Source organism: Pezoporus flaviventris, unplaced genomic scaffold (genome assembly GCF_033815535.1).
Source record: "Pezoporus flaviventris isolate CSIRO_AGI_PZ_B2104156 unplaced genomic scaffold, CSIRO_AGI_Pfla_v1 ptg000015l, whole genome shotgun sequence".
Lineage (NCBI taxonomy): Eukaryota > Metazoa > Chordata > Aves > Psittaciformes > Psittacidae > Pezoporus > Pezoporus flaviventris.
Genome location: NW_026892563.1, coordinates 44,906,281 through 44,921,355, shown reverse-complemented (window position 1 = coordinate 44,921,355; position 15,075 = coordinate 44,906,281). Strand labels below are relative to the sequence as shown.

Below are 15,075 nucleotides of genomic sequence, written 5' to 3'. Positions count from 1 at the left end.
CCGGTGGGAGCTGCTCCGCTTGTGTCCGTCGCCCCGGGAGAGGAGAGCAGCCCGCGGTAGCGGCGCCCGCAACGCTGTGCCCTTGCCCGTTAACTCGTTATGAGGACGTGTTTCCCATGGCCGCTTGAGCTCCGCGGTCATGGCGGCTCGTTTGTTTCCCCCTCCGAGTGCCGAGGCCGTGCGTTGAGTAACGGCTGGATAAGATGGCTGACTAACGAGGCGGGAGGAAGGGGCGGCGGGCGCTTTCGGTTTCGGTGCGTTTGTCGTTAAACACCTGACACGGCCCTTACCGGTAAAAGCCAGGGGGGAGAACGGACCCGGTTCTCATCGTTACGACCCCGGTGTAAAACCTGCCCCGGCCAGCGGCACGTTTGCTGCCGGCTCCCCACAGCTCCCCTCAACGGCCAACCGGTGCCGGGCCCCACGAAGAGTCTGTGAAGATGGTGCAAAACACTGAATGAGGAGCTTGTAAATGATCCGTTATTGCCCTGCAATTAAAAGCGAGGAGAGATGCGCTCTTCACCTCCTTCCTCCGTGTGCAGTAACACACAGCTGGCTATTTCAGGAGCCGTTCGACAAACGTTGTTTTCCTCCAGAAGCAGCCCTCTTTAGAACGTTTTTAAGGTAGAATTATCTCAGAGTTTTGGATCTGTAAATACACCCTAAATGTGTTCTCTGTTCTCAGGTGTATGTGTTGGTGAAGCATTAAAAGATGGACTGTTGCCTATACTTGAACATGCACACGTGTGTACATGTATGTTCAAGGCCAGCCTGGATGTGGCTCTGAGCAACGTAGTCTAGTGGATGGTGTCCCATCTCACAGCAGGGGGTTGGAACTGGATGGTCGTTAAGATCCTTCCAACCCAAACCATTCTATGATTCTGGGTTTTATATATATATATATATATATATATATATATATAATGTTGTTACAAGTCCCAAAGTTCAACAGAGGATCAAAACCAGGGCAGAATCAAAATTCTAGGAGAAACCAGATTTCCATGGTTTTTATGTTTCACATGGTTTTACTATATTTATGGGTGTTTTTTTAGCTCCAACGTTAATATTGGCTTGGGTGGCTCTTACCTACACCCCCTGCTTCCTGACACTCTAGCCTCTTAAATCCTTCCCCAGCCTTCCATAAGTTACTAATGGATACCAATGCCTTGACTACGGTTTGTGTTTTCTCCAGATACTCATAAAGCTCTCAGACATTCTCTGGCATTCAAGTGTTGTAAAAGGGTTTGAGCAGTGGGAGCCATCTGACTCCAGGAACGATGGAGGGGGCTGGCATGAAGCAGCTGATCCTGCCTCTGCCAGACTGATTCTGATGATGCTCTCTGGAGACCAGAAGAAACAGGCTGGAGCAGAGCGTAGCTGGGAAGACTTGTCTGCTTCAGTTGTAGCTCCTGACACAGTGCCAGCGTGCTGAGAGCCACAGGAAGGCACTGGGGGACAGGGTCAGCTCCGTGGGGAGCTGAGCAGCATGGTGGCTGTGAGACAACTGGGGATGCTCTCCTCCTTCTGCAAAGAGGAGAAGGCTGCAGCTGCAGCACACGTTTGTTGCCGTTGCTAAGGTGGAACGTAGCACACCCACGCTAGCCTAAAAGCAAAACAGCACATGGGAGATTTCATACAGCAAGGAGTCTTGCGTTAGAGAGTGTTGCTTTGCATCAGGTGCTGTCTCTCCATATAACTGAATCGGGTTGCACGAATCCCAAAAAGATAACACTGTGCATGCAGCTTCCCTGATTTTTTTTGGAGATAGCTGTGCCATCCAGCTAGGCGTGCATTTGCACTACTTCGTCTTGTGTAATGCTCCCTCTTCTGCTGCTGAGAAAGGCCTGCAGTGCTTCTGCTTGCTGATGTTTTCAGGAAGCAGGATTGTGCAGCACGAGGCAGTTCTGGTGCTTTAATGCCTGCTGAGAGAAAGCTTAGGCGATTCTGCTTTCCTTTCTGAGCCAGGTATACAAAGCACATCCTGCTGTAATAAAAGAGCTGCATGCTTTTAACCACTTCCTCTAACATCACTGTGACCATTTTCCTCTCTTTGTGCCCAGCGATACTGCATGTCTCTCTAGAGCTGTGACCCATCTCTGACTTGCGTATTGGGTCTAGGTGCTCCAAAAGCAATAGGTCATGCATTTCGACAGCTGTGTATGAGTCCCTCATTTATGCTTTCCAAGGCACACATTTAGTCTTTAAATTAGGCAAGTGTTTTATTACCACTACTAGCCACTGATCTGTTATTTTATACTGATTTACTGTTCTTCAGAGTGCCATTGATCACTGTCGGGGGTCAGCAAGTGAAGCTGCAGCAGGCATTAATCACATATACAAGCCCATGTACAGGAGGCAGCAACGGCTGCGACTGGCAGGAAAATGCTTGAAAGTGACATATAAGCCTTGGTGCCTAAAGCAGAGGGTGTCTGTGGCTGTGATTTGTCAAACTGTCTCCCTCAGCGAGAAACGCAGTTGCCAGATCTCCATCTGTGTTCCTGGACTCCCCTGACGTATGTATCCTAATGCTCACAGAAGCCATCCATACGCAGAAGTCACAGCGCAGCAGCAACTTGATGGGTAATACCTTGTTCTCCCTCAAGCACCAGAAAGCATTCACAAAGGAGCCTGTTATCCCTCTCTTTTTTCATCTGGAAACTGAGGCATGCTGAGGTTAAACGAACTGACTAAGGTTGCATAGTTAGCCAGTGGCAGAGCTGAGAATAGACTCCATACCCATTTCTCCAGGCCTTATGATCCCTCAATCTCATCTTGGGGGCACAGGCAGGCTACCAAAACTATACATCACAGATGCATAAAATATGACATTTTTAGAACAGCTTCAACTCTAAACTTACTATAATTATATTAAAAAAAAAAAAAAGAAAGAAGAGCAACAGTATTTTCTTCTTATGTGAGATGCTGCCTGCACAAGAGTAAAAATGGGATTCAAGTGACAATTATAAATATTAATGGTCTTCTAAGCACGAGCACATTAAAAAAGCTCCCAAAGACCAAAGCCTGAACTAACTTTGAGTAATAGTTGCTGGAGACCTAGTCAAAACCAAAGCAATGCTGGGAAAAAGTGCTAACCTTTCACATTGCTTGATAGGGCAAAAATGCAGTCATTTTTCCTCCATTTCAAAACTAACTGTTTTAGGAAATAGCGCATCTTTCATGCTCTCCCCTCTCCTTCCTCATTCTCCTGTTGTCCCTCTGAATGCATATTTTTGCATTTCCTTTTTTGTTTTGCATTCTCTATTCATCTTATAAAGCTTATCCCTTTAGTGACTCAGTGGCCTCTGGAAACCCAGCCTGGGAAACATTCTCCTGCCACGAAGGCTCCTGAACTCACTGAGATTTGCAGTTGAGGTCACTGAACACCCACTGTGGGCCACTGCCTGAGACACCTTAGGTTACCAATGTTATCTAGGTCTTGGCTGTTACCTGCAGCTGCCCTCCACTTCAGTGAGATGCCTGGAGAACTGGATCAGACTGTCTTGAACAACAGACTACACTGAAAGAAATCACACCTTATGGTATTTAGGTGGTGACAGTGGCGATCTGCTTTCACCCTGGCCATTTTTCCCCTTCCAAGGAAGGTCTGAGATGGTGAAACAGTATGTATCACTCCAGGGAATGGTTCAGTTTAGCAAAAGCTGTAATTATCTACTCAGTTCTCCAGGACAGTTCAAGAAACCTCTCACTGCAGTCAAGATGCACTCAGAGAGAGGGTCAATTCTTCTGAAATATTTAAGAGAGGCTCATAGCTTGAAAGCTGTTTCAAGACATGACTTCCTAGGCAGGGCAAGTCAGAATAATCCCTTTTGATGTCAGAGAGAATTAGGCTCTACCTATCTTCCAATATCTTGGCTCAGTTGCCTAAATGCATTTGCAAACCTGGCCTCAAAAAGCTTTCATTAGCGTGTTGGCAGATCTCTGAGCACAGGGAACACGCTGTCCTCTGCGTTACAAGTATTTGTTAGCAACACACCTATTATGTTCAGTTATAGCATGGAGCCTAATCGTGCCTTGCACTGAGCCAATCCATCCTCCCTGGAGGCACCTACCAGCCCAGCAGCCATCCTGCAAGTACAGCCCAGGGTGAAAGGGTACCACTGCCTGCATCAACAGAATCTTTCCCCTCCATCACAGCTGGCAGAACAATGGTCTGTGCCCACTCCCCTCTGCACAGTGGAAGCTGCAGCCACCTATGAAACAGTACCCACTGGTGAGAGGTGGTGCATCTTGTGAGCCATTTAGAGAGACACCCATGCCGACTGAGCCTCCAGTGCCTGCAGACTGGCTGCCTGCCTTTGGCCAGGATGTGCCAAGGATCAGCTGAGGCCTCACAGATTGCCTTGACACATTTCTCAGTGTGGTCTTGCGCTCCATCCTCTCCCTCCTCCTCCCTAGCCCCAACCCTGCCTGCTGCAGTCTTTCACAAAATCCATAGAAATACAATTATCATGGAGACGGCTGCCTCTAGCGATTTTGTTCTTTGGAGGTAATTACAATTGGCTGTGGCGGTTAAAACCTTACCGGTGTAGACAGATGACAGACAACGCAAGCACATAAGCTTCCCTCTGAGCAAATAAAGCTAAAACCCGTTTATCATCCTAGTTGGGAACAAAGAGCCTTCCTCTGAAGAGCCAGGCTGTGAAAACACACAGAAAAGCCTGTTACGCTCACGGATTAAGTCTGTGGTAGGTAACCAAGCACAAGAAGTCAATTTGCAGCAGGATGGTGCTGTAGTAATTATAATACCACTGCTTTCATCTCAGGAATAGCTAGCGAGGGACATTATCACCACATTCAGAGGCAGTGACCGAGGTCTTAAGAGGTTCATGAAGTGGTTGGAAGCCTAAAGAGCTCCAGCACCACAGACACAGAAACATGTAAGCGTATCCCCATAGCATCTGTAATGGGTAGTGGCTTTGGGATCCAAAGCTGGACATGGAACACTGATTTCCAGAGGAGGTCATTCATTGCCCTCTCCCAGAGGGCGGAAAAGTTTTGATTCCTAAGTGTGTCTCTGAGGCACAAAGCCTCCTGGAGCCATCTTTCATATGACAGCTCCCAGGAGGAGCCTGTGCCTCCACTCCACTTCCCAGCAGTGCCCAGGCAAGGATGGTGCAGCCCTGGTCCTCCCTCTATCCTGGTTTAGCAGGTCTCATTCTCCAGCAGGGCAGGACAATCCAGCCACCCTGCCCACAGCCCAAATACTTATTCTTGACAAATGGTTTTAACATTTTAACGTTCTATTCTATGATTCTAACATCTGCCGTTTCTTTGGGCTGAATGGCTTTGTGGTGGCACACAGGTTGGGGTGGTCGGGGACGAGGGGGGGAGGGCTTCTCTTGGTACTAATTTAAAACACTTGGAGAATTCATAACCATTCCTGAGATGTTTATGAGAAAATGAAAGCTGGTTGAGAACAGTTGTCCCATGGAAGCCACTGACTACCCAGTACACCCGAACACGATAGCCTCAAATTCCATGAGATGCTTGGATCTCATGGTATTTGCACAGGCACAAAGAGAAATACCATGAGCATGCAAGCGCTTGTTGTACAGGAGAGGGATGAGAAGGGGACAGAGAGGGTTGAGAATGGGAGAGAGAAGGACAGGAATACCAGAAACAGAACTGCACAGAATGTTTTCTGTAGGTCTGGTTCCCAGGATTACCAACATTCCCTAATGGACATACCTCGTGTGCAGCCACATTAACATCACAACTATTCCACTTGGCACGGCGCGTGCATTTCACTGGCAAACTCTTCTGTCTTTGGATGTAATCTGTGGACAGTTTCTACTATTGTTTTAAATAGTCTTCTTGGCTCCCAGCAGCTTTGCCTGGATAGATTCCCCCTTCTAGCTAAAAACAGAAATTAGACTGATCTCTTTTGGCAGCTGTGAAATGGTTGCATATTGTGTATGTTTTCTTGACGAGCTTGCATGAAATGGAATTCACTTCTCCTTTGATGGATACACCACTTTTAGCACAATGTCTCCACAAGATTAGCAAGTGTTCCATTTTTTTTAGAGAGTTTTGATGTGCATGTAATGTCATGTATGCCATTCCTGTACAGCATTATGAATAGCACATAAAGCTGTTTGAACAGGGAGACAGAACTGACGGAGGAATGTTTCCTCAGTGACTGTGCAATGTGATTTGTGACGGTGTGTAGTTTGCTAATCACAAAGATTGTCAATCGATGACAATTCCATGAGATTCACGTTTGAATTCGGACCACTTCCCAGAGCCAAATTCAGGTGCTGTAGCATATATGAAACAGGCTGTGCTGGGTCTGCCCTAAAAGCAGTTTAGCCCTATGTCCTGTAATGGCACTGCCCAGACTTGGATGCCTGGGGAAGATGTTTGTGGTAGCTGTTACTTTCTTACTGTGGTAGTTCTCACTTTCTTGCTTCCTTAGCCTCCAGGCTTTTTTAGCTCAGAATCCCCTAGCTCCTGGTTTCTGCAAATATTAGAGCCCTCAATGGAGAGAGAGGAGGTGCAACTTCCCCTGAAGACAACAGATATTACAGTGAAAAGCACCGTGGGTGACTGTGATTGCTCTGTCTTCTTGTGTGGTTACGTGCGTGAGCCTCAGTCTAGCCTGTGTTTCAGGGTAATGCTATTACTAAGAATAAAATCAATGAATGACAAAGGAGATGTTCCGAGGCAACAGGGAAAAGGCCAAAATTAGTGTAAAAGGATAATAATATTGTATGAGATCTTTATTATTAGAATATTATGAGAGAAAGTGGCTGGCATTCTGCCGTTCTCTTGCCCAGTATTTAATTTAGCCATGAAGGTCTTAAAGTTATATTCAAGAGAGTCTGGAGAGTGGGGGGGGGGGAAGGCATCTGTTCTTTCTTGAAATTAAAAGCTTTTGTGAGGTGGAGGTGGGATCGGTTACTTGTTTCTCTGACAGGGCTTCTCAAGATCAAATTCAAACGCAAGAAACACCAAGTACTGGAATCATTAGCAGAGTGGTATGGCTTTAGTTGTTTTGTACCGTTGGCCTGCCTGCTTGGTGAAACTCTTCAGTACTGGTAGGAGCCACTAATGGGGAATCACAGACTCTGGCCTTGTGGGATGTAGCCAGACCACAAGCTGAAGCTGGTTTAACTGTGGATTGCCAACAGAAGACTCCCCCATGCCTTCTTTTCCTCTGTTTCCAATTCTGTGTCTTCTCAGGGGGCTGCTGAGCCAACTGCATGGAGTGGGTGGGTAGAGAGGGGCTCCTATGGGATTAGTTTCCAGCTCATCACACTGGCAACTCGTGGGGGAGTGGTAAAAAGGTGCAGATAAGGAAACAAAACAGGCAACTGAACCTACCCACAGCAGCTTCTTGTTCAATCAGATTAAGACAGGAGTCAGCTCCCAGGGTTGTTATGTTTGTTTCTTCCTGCTGTGGGTACAGCAGAGTGCTGCATCTCCGGACAAGCCTTCATCCCAATGCCTACCTGTGCAGCCAAGTGGTTGTTAAAGCTGGGGCTGACGAAGCTTTCGGAGCCACTATGCACAGCCCATGGGGCATTGCTATCTCCAGCTTGGTGGATCTCCACGGAGCCAGGAGTCTTCCCAGGCAGACTGGCCCAGGCCCAGGGCATGGAGACATATGGTTGGTCTGTGGCTCTGGGGCAGGATGCCAGGGATGCAGGCAGCACTCCAGCTGAACCCTAGCTTGAGCTCTGCAACTGCCTTGTTTCAAGCAGAGCATTTTGGCCTCATCATGTAGGCATTCTTCCACCTGAATTTGGTTACACAGGAGTATTTTCAAGCAGCTCATTGTCACAAGTCTTCAGTTTCGAGCAGGGACAAAGAAGAAACAAGGAAGAAGTTACCTTCCAAGTTATTTGAGGCAGCTTTAGGTTATGGCTTTCCTCAAGGAGCTGGTCTCCAACAGATGTTTTTCCAACTAAATGTCATTTAACTGCCTTTAAACCCACCGGATGTGATAACCGTGGGTTCTGCTCTGTGACAGCAAAGTTGAACTTGCAAACAGGAGAAAAAAGGAAGTGTTCAATGGGAACTCCACTGGAGTTACCACTGGTGGACTGAAAAATCTGTGAAACAGCTTTAGTTTTGCTTGAAATGTCCCAATGGCTTGCAAAATTATACTGGACATGCAATATTGGAGAATGAAGCCCTGCTCATCTGCCAAATTAACAGCCTATAAATGCAGTTCATCCCCAAAGAGGGAGGGAAAAAAAACAAGAGTGCCCCAGGAAGGGTTACTGCAAAAACTTTTTTACCCTTTCTCCTCAATGGTAACTTTATCCACTTGTAGTTGTCAAAAATAGGGTCTTGCTTATACTCCTGCAACAGTTTGCGCTGTACTTAACTGTTTCTTTGTGGCTGCAGCAGATAATGTAATAGCTCCCTGCATAACAGCTGGAACAGCTCCAGCTATTCAGAGAGCAGAACTGGAAGAGCTGCTAACAACGGAGGTCTATGCAAAATCCAGCATTATTCCAGCGGATTCAGCTCCCTGGGCTCTGCCTTCCTCCGCCTCCCCCCTTCCTCTTCTCTTTCCGTTTACAACTTCCTTTGCCTGTGTATCTGTTCCTGAGGTTGCCCGGCCTCCGTCCTCACCTGACCTTCTGACTGCCCCCTGGTTCTTCTCCTCTCCTTTTGCCCTTTGATTTCTTCCTGTGGCTTTTGAACACCAAGGACAGTTCTGGTAAACATAAGGGTGGTTTATTTGTCTGGGGTGTTTGTGTGCATGGCGGGTAAGCACTATGGTTTATGCTAGCTTATGTCAAGGCTGTAGTGAACTCCGATTTCACACCGGTCTGTTCTTCCCACCCTCAGGATCTCTTCTTCCTTTATTCCTATCGACTCTGCTTTTCTCTTGCTGTTTGCTCTCACAGGAAATATATCTGCTCCAGTGCTTTTGCTTCCCTGCTGGCTTCCTCTGCAATCGTAGCTACCTTCTGCCCCTTCACATCACAGAAACAGCCTCATCCAGGTTCCTGGGACTTTTCCCATCCTGCAGCCTTACCGTTTCTTTTCTGGGATTGTTTCTCTGCATGGGCATGTCCAATTGTTTCCTTATGTTCACCAGCTGTTGTTCTCCAAGTCTGGCCTCCACGGGAGTGATCACAACTACCATGTCCTTAACCTTGCCTTTCTTCACTCTACACACTGTTACTGCTGCAGATGCTGGCAGCTCTCAGTTCCGCCTTCAGCTCTCTCCAAGGCAAGGGCACTAGGCATTCAGGCTGGCCACTGACAGCAATGCCCTGGGTGTCCTGGTAAGTGCAACGCGAAACAGCCCCTCAAAATAGCAATTGTCAGTTGAAAACTATGACTCATTTTGACACTTTTTGGCTGTTTTAACTGCGTAAACCATTTGTAGTGACTCAGTGTGAAAACTTGCCTGCGCAGCTTGCAAAAGGCGAGGTCAGTGCTAGAATTAGCACTGCACACTTCTTCTAGGGAGGTGGTCCTGAATGAAAGGGGACCCTGAGCCCTGGCAGCTGTCTTCCCACGCAGGGTGAAAAGCACCAAGAAGTGACTTCTAGTACTAACCTGACCAGCCGCCAGAAACAGATGCCTTTTGTTTTCAAATGGCCAATAAGATCAGATCAGCACTGGCACCATTGTCTGTGTTTTCACCCAGTGGAAGACTGCGGCATGGTGTAAACAATTATGGCACTGAGTAAGGCATAATCGATCACAGAAGAGCCACAAAGGATACGTTTGCCAAAGGATACATTTGCCAAAGCATGGTTTAAAGATCAGGATCTGTATAATGGAGCTAGCACACTTAAGACAGTGAAAAAGGAGGCATCAGCATTCTGTGGGGTGAAATATAAAATGGAGAGTCATAAAAAGACTTTCACAGTCCTTTACCGTTGTTGCATTTTCTGCATCACAGCAAAGCTCTATCTTCCACTTATCAGAAGGTCCCTCACTCTGATAAACTGGTATTTGTATTCTCAGTAACTAAAAACTAAATGCCTTGCTTCTTCCCAGATGCAGACTAGTTTACTGTTGTGCAGTGAGAGATCTTCCTGTATGATGTGGGTCCTGGTCATTGCTATAGTCTGAAAGCTTTAGGTTGGGGTCACTCTACTAAAATCAGGAATGGCAAAGGTGGGTGTTCAGAGACACCCCACAATATGTGGCCACAGGATAAAAAGCTGGGTCCTACAGGCAATATTATAACCTTCTAAAGGCTATAACCTTCTAAAGGCCACATCCTGTGGCAGTATCATCTCTCATTTCTCCTTTTCTGCCACCCCTGAACAGAACATCCTTTCTTTTGTTGTAGTGTTTTACAAATGAAAGGTTCCTTCCTCCTAGCCAAACCTTATGCTGATAAAGGTCAAGTTAAGCTGCTCTGAAACCTGGGTATCAGCACAGCTCTTCAAGATGCAGATAAGAACAAAGTTCCTTTGCAGAAGCAGGCGATTGAAATATAAGGAGTTTGGAAAACTGCAACACAAAGACATTTCTCCTCTAGACAAAAAGACAAGCAGATCCATCCAGAGTTCTGAGGCTTTAGACATAAAGGTTACAGCGTATGAAGAGAGTAGTGGTGAAGATCCACAAAAAAACAAGTGAAGTAGCAAAACTAATCCTGGCTCACAAGAACACTGAGCCTGACCCTCAAAACAAACCCAAGAGATCAAGTCTACCAGGAGAAGACCTGAATTTGTGAGCAGTTTGTGTATTTTCTGCTCTTTGATTCATTCTGGGCACAGATGTTACCACCTGGTTTCATCACTGCTTTTTCCTCCCCCAGATTAGAGCAATCAATGAGATCAGCTACCTTTAGCAGAAGGGTGACAAGCACCATGGTGTTTGGCTGCCTTCTGTATGTAACTGTAATAGTTAATTCAGGCTGCTCAGCCTTCTACAGTCTCCTACAGGGCTTTCTTAAATACCCTGTAGAGAAACTGTGGTTTGTATGACAGGTCAGGTGGGGCCAGCTTCCTGCTTCTGATCTCCCACACTAATTGATGTCAGCAGGCCTGCCAGTAGCGGCTGCTTACACATGGCACTCTACAGAGACACGGCAGGGAGCTTCCACCCAAGTTAGCAGCAGCTCAGACAGACTGACTGCATCAGTTATATTCAGATCGTGTTGTCAAGCTTTCAAGTGTTTGGAGGGAAACATCATCACACAGGAGTATGCTGTGTACCTGAGAGGGAAGAAGATTAACAAAAAGCAAGGAAGGGAATACAACCAAGAGAAGGCATGTTTTCCATATTTAGGCAAAGATAATATGGAAGAGATTTGTTTAAAGGAAGCTGTTTGATTCTGTCTATTTGAATTGTTACCTGTCTATCAATCCTCTTCACAACTGAAGGAAAATCTGACTTTCAATTGTTTAATCTTCTCTACACAGTTACCTGCAATTCTGTTTTTCAGTAGAGGTCTCACAAACCCAAACCCAGTATTAAGTACATTCTTACTCAAACAGAAATGTTAAAGCACTGTGCTTAAAGTACCTACAGCAAAAAAACCTCTCTAAACCTGCCGCACCTGAGCATACCTTTCTGCCCCAGGAACAAAGTCTTCTCAGAACAATTAGCTTTTCTTCTTTATTGCCAGTACGATACAGCTGAAGCTGATGAAAATCTTTGAGCATGTTTTACTTGAGCGTATAATACAGGCACTCAACAGAAGGCTGTAATGAAATGGCTGCTAGACAGATTAGTACAAAATCAATGAGTGACACTCATAAGATCACTGAGTTTTCACTGGTTTTACTGTTGCTCGATAGCGTTTGTCAAACCCTGCACAAGTCCCTCCTGCCATCATACTATGAACTTGTGCCCTTCCCGTAACAAAGGAAGCAACGATCGACAGATGCTGTCAAACCTCTTGATACCTTCAGCACCACTTCTTTAGCGCTAGTTTCCGGACAAAATCCACAAACAGCCTGTGCCCCTTGGCCTGACTCTTGCCTTCTAGTCTTTCCCAAATGGATCCTTTGAAAGGAGGTGGAATGCTCATGGACCAGCAATGCTGCCTACCGTACACAGTTTTCATTGTTCATGTTACTGCTGAGTAAGACCAAGATGTCATTTGTAGTACTTTCCTTTGAAAGCCACAGCAACAGGAAAATGTTTTACATGAACAATTGGAATTAGTGAGTCATCGAGAGGAACAGCATTCAAAAGAATTATTTTGTATTTCTGACCTTAAAGCATTCATCTTGGTGGATTTCTACAACAGGTAGCTAAGACATGTGAGTGACAAGCATATCTCAGCCTCTTCTGGGATGGAGTACAGACACACCCACTCGTAATTACTTAAGACCAGGAGTGAAAAAAAACGCAGTGAAACTACCCAGTAAGTGAAGGACTGGCATTTCTCAAATTGTTATTTACTCTTAAGTAAAAACCTTTCAACCCTGCTGATACCAGTGCTCCCTGGGAATAACTGCTTGCAAAATGGTAAGGCTAGGAGGCTGAAAGACAGACATTTCCAGCAACACCAAGCCCTGGAGCAACAGCGAAGTATTAGGTAATACCTGAGAAAGCCCTGGTAATGGTGTTTGCTGAAGAGAGAAATATACTGAGAGGAGGAAGTGGCAAACAGAAAGCACTTTTGTAATCTGAGAGCCTCCTGTGGAAATTCCCCACCTATGAATAGTGTTCATGCAGAACAGCCAGTGTTCATATCCTCTGTTTACTTAAACTCACAGGTACTAATCTCACCGGCCAGGCTTTTCCCATGTTTTATTTCACTCCTTTGTCAGAAGCCACTGAACCATTTCCTGAAACGTTAATACATCAACGAGAAAGTGGAAAGCAGTGCCACTGCAGAACTGGGACAGGGCCTTCAAAAGCATGTTGTGATGCTGCTGAAGTCGACTGCTAGTTTCGACCAAGTGACAGGCAGGAGCATGCCACCTCATGTGCGCATGCACGTGCAGCTGCCTTGTGAAGGCACACTGCAGCATTGACATTCAGGCAGCAGGCTGAGAGCCAGCGTGGAAAGAAACAGCATCACACTAATTTCTTCCTTTTTTAATTAACATTTGTCAGACTTGGAGAGAAGCCCAGACTGCAAAAATTTGGACACAAAATTCTAAGAGCTCAGAAGCTGGAAATGTTCACATACAGGCTCTTCATTTATGCCTAGTCTTCTAGTCTTTTTTTATAGGTCATGCAGAGATGACTTAATTGCTCTTACTGTAACTTACAATTAGCAGTACAGTGATTTTTTCTTGTATGTCATGGTGCACAGCAGAGCTATGCTCCAGTGAAAGTGACAATGTTTAATAGTAGGTGGGCATTTGTTTTCAAGAAGGAATTTTCCCTGCAGTTCCTCTCTTGCGGGTGGGGGAAGAAGAAAGCCTTTATTGCCATCAGCAGCAAAGAGTGAGGATATTGTGACCCGATCCAGGAGTTGTTTGTAACGGTTGGTGGTTTCTCAAATTGATGTGAACTTCTAGTTCACCTTCCTGCGCAGCACTTATCGATGCAAGCTCAAATGATTACTTGTGTCATTACCAAAATACTGAATTCTTGACATACGATTGAAAGCCAGTATTAAACTCTTGCAATTTCAATGCTAAGTCGCTAACTTTTCTCTATACAAGAACCAGATAAAGAGGTAAAAATACTGCATTAATTTGCACTTTTTACCAGCACAGCACATAATATTCAGCAAATCATACCGTCTGCTGACATTAGAAGAGAATGGGGACTAGAATATTACATTTATTAAAGTTAGATGGTAATGCACATAACATCACTCTCAAACATCCTAAATGGCCTGTAAACAGCACCTCTGATAGGGTTCCAGGGTTCCAAGCACTAAGGCTGCTTCCAGTTCCTAGCAGGGCACTTGCATCCTTTACATCCTAGCCTAGAGATAAGATAGCCCAGGGAAATAAGACATTGAGTTGTATTACGAGGTTCAGAGGCATTTCAGAGCTGCAGAAACCCTAACAAGTAATAACGTTGCTAGTGTTCCTTTCCTGCAGCTTTGAGGAGCACATGCAGGAGAGTGAGCTGGTTACTGATGAGCCTTCCTCAGCCGCACGTTTCCGAGGGCCAAGTCTCCACTCTCCCTAAGGCCACATAAGACTGAACTATTGCAGTCCTCACGGCAAGGACAAACCCCATGGCTTCTCTGACCAGATTCAAAACATAAAACTCCTCGTCCCTTCTGTGCTACTTCTGGCTCTGTCTACAGCAAGCTGCTATTGATGACGTGTAGCAGTCACACCATGCCTCCATGCTGATGTATTTCAGAGGACTGAAAACGTTAAAAGAGACCTTGGAAGGGGACAGCTGTATATAAAAGTTAACTCTGCAAATAGTCCTATCTGTCCCAAATATTCCCCAGAAGAAGAGAGACTGTTCTATAGCACAGCACAGCTCCACATGCCTCCCTACTAACGTAAGGACACCTTTGTTTTGTTGGTTTTCAGTTCTGACATTGCGTTAGATAATGAGGATGGATGAAAGACGTGAATCAAGTGATTTAATTTTAATGTGGCTTCTGCTTCCTGCGCTGATCTAGCAGTGGAATAATTACACAGATCATTGCTTTTTTAGAACAGCCTTTTAGGCTGCTTGTGACAGACCTCATTACTCTCCTCATGCTTTTAAGGAAGATGGCGTGGCCATTTGCTGGGTCAGTAAGACTCCTTTCAAAGCAGGGTCAAGTAGTTTTACTGTCCAAATAGGCAAATACCATTCTTTGCCAGGTAACAAGGGCCACGTATCACTCTTGAGACAATAACAGAAGTGTCCTGCTTAGATTAATGCAGTTCCAGACAGTACTGTGAAAATTCATGTTGATTAATTACATCAAATTGGCACACTATTTTAGAATTACTCCGGCATAAAGGAGGACAGCTTTTCTTCCGGAGATTTTTCTACCCCATTAGAGGGATTTTGGCCACGCTTGTCTCAACAGATTCACTTCTAATAGAATAAAAGGCTCAATTCATAATAGAAGGTTTTTGATTAATTGTTTGTTATATTAGCATGAAGGAGTAGGTTTTGGGAGCGAGTATTTACATAAACAGCACTTATGCAGCACAACATCTGCAATCAAAAAGCACGAGCGAGCTGCTTTGCAGGCAATGC

General features: G+C 45.6%; 1 long non-coding RNA gene across 1 annotated transcript; it reads left to right on the top strand.

Moving 5' to 3' along the window:
- The first annotated feature begins 10,195 nt into the window (after positions 1-10,195).
- LOC133269746 (uncharacterized) lies at positions 10,196-14,292 on the top strand. The gene is made up of 3 exons (XR_009743541.1): positions 10,196-11,967; positions 12,203-12,319; positions 13,962-14,292. It is a non-coding gene; the product is annotated as an uncharacterized LOC133269746 (long non-coding RNA).
- The last annotated feature ends 783 nt before the right edge of the window (positions 14,293-15,075 follow it).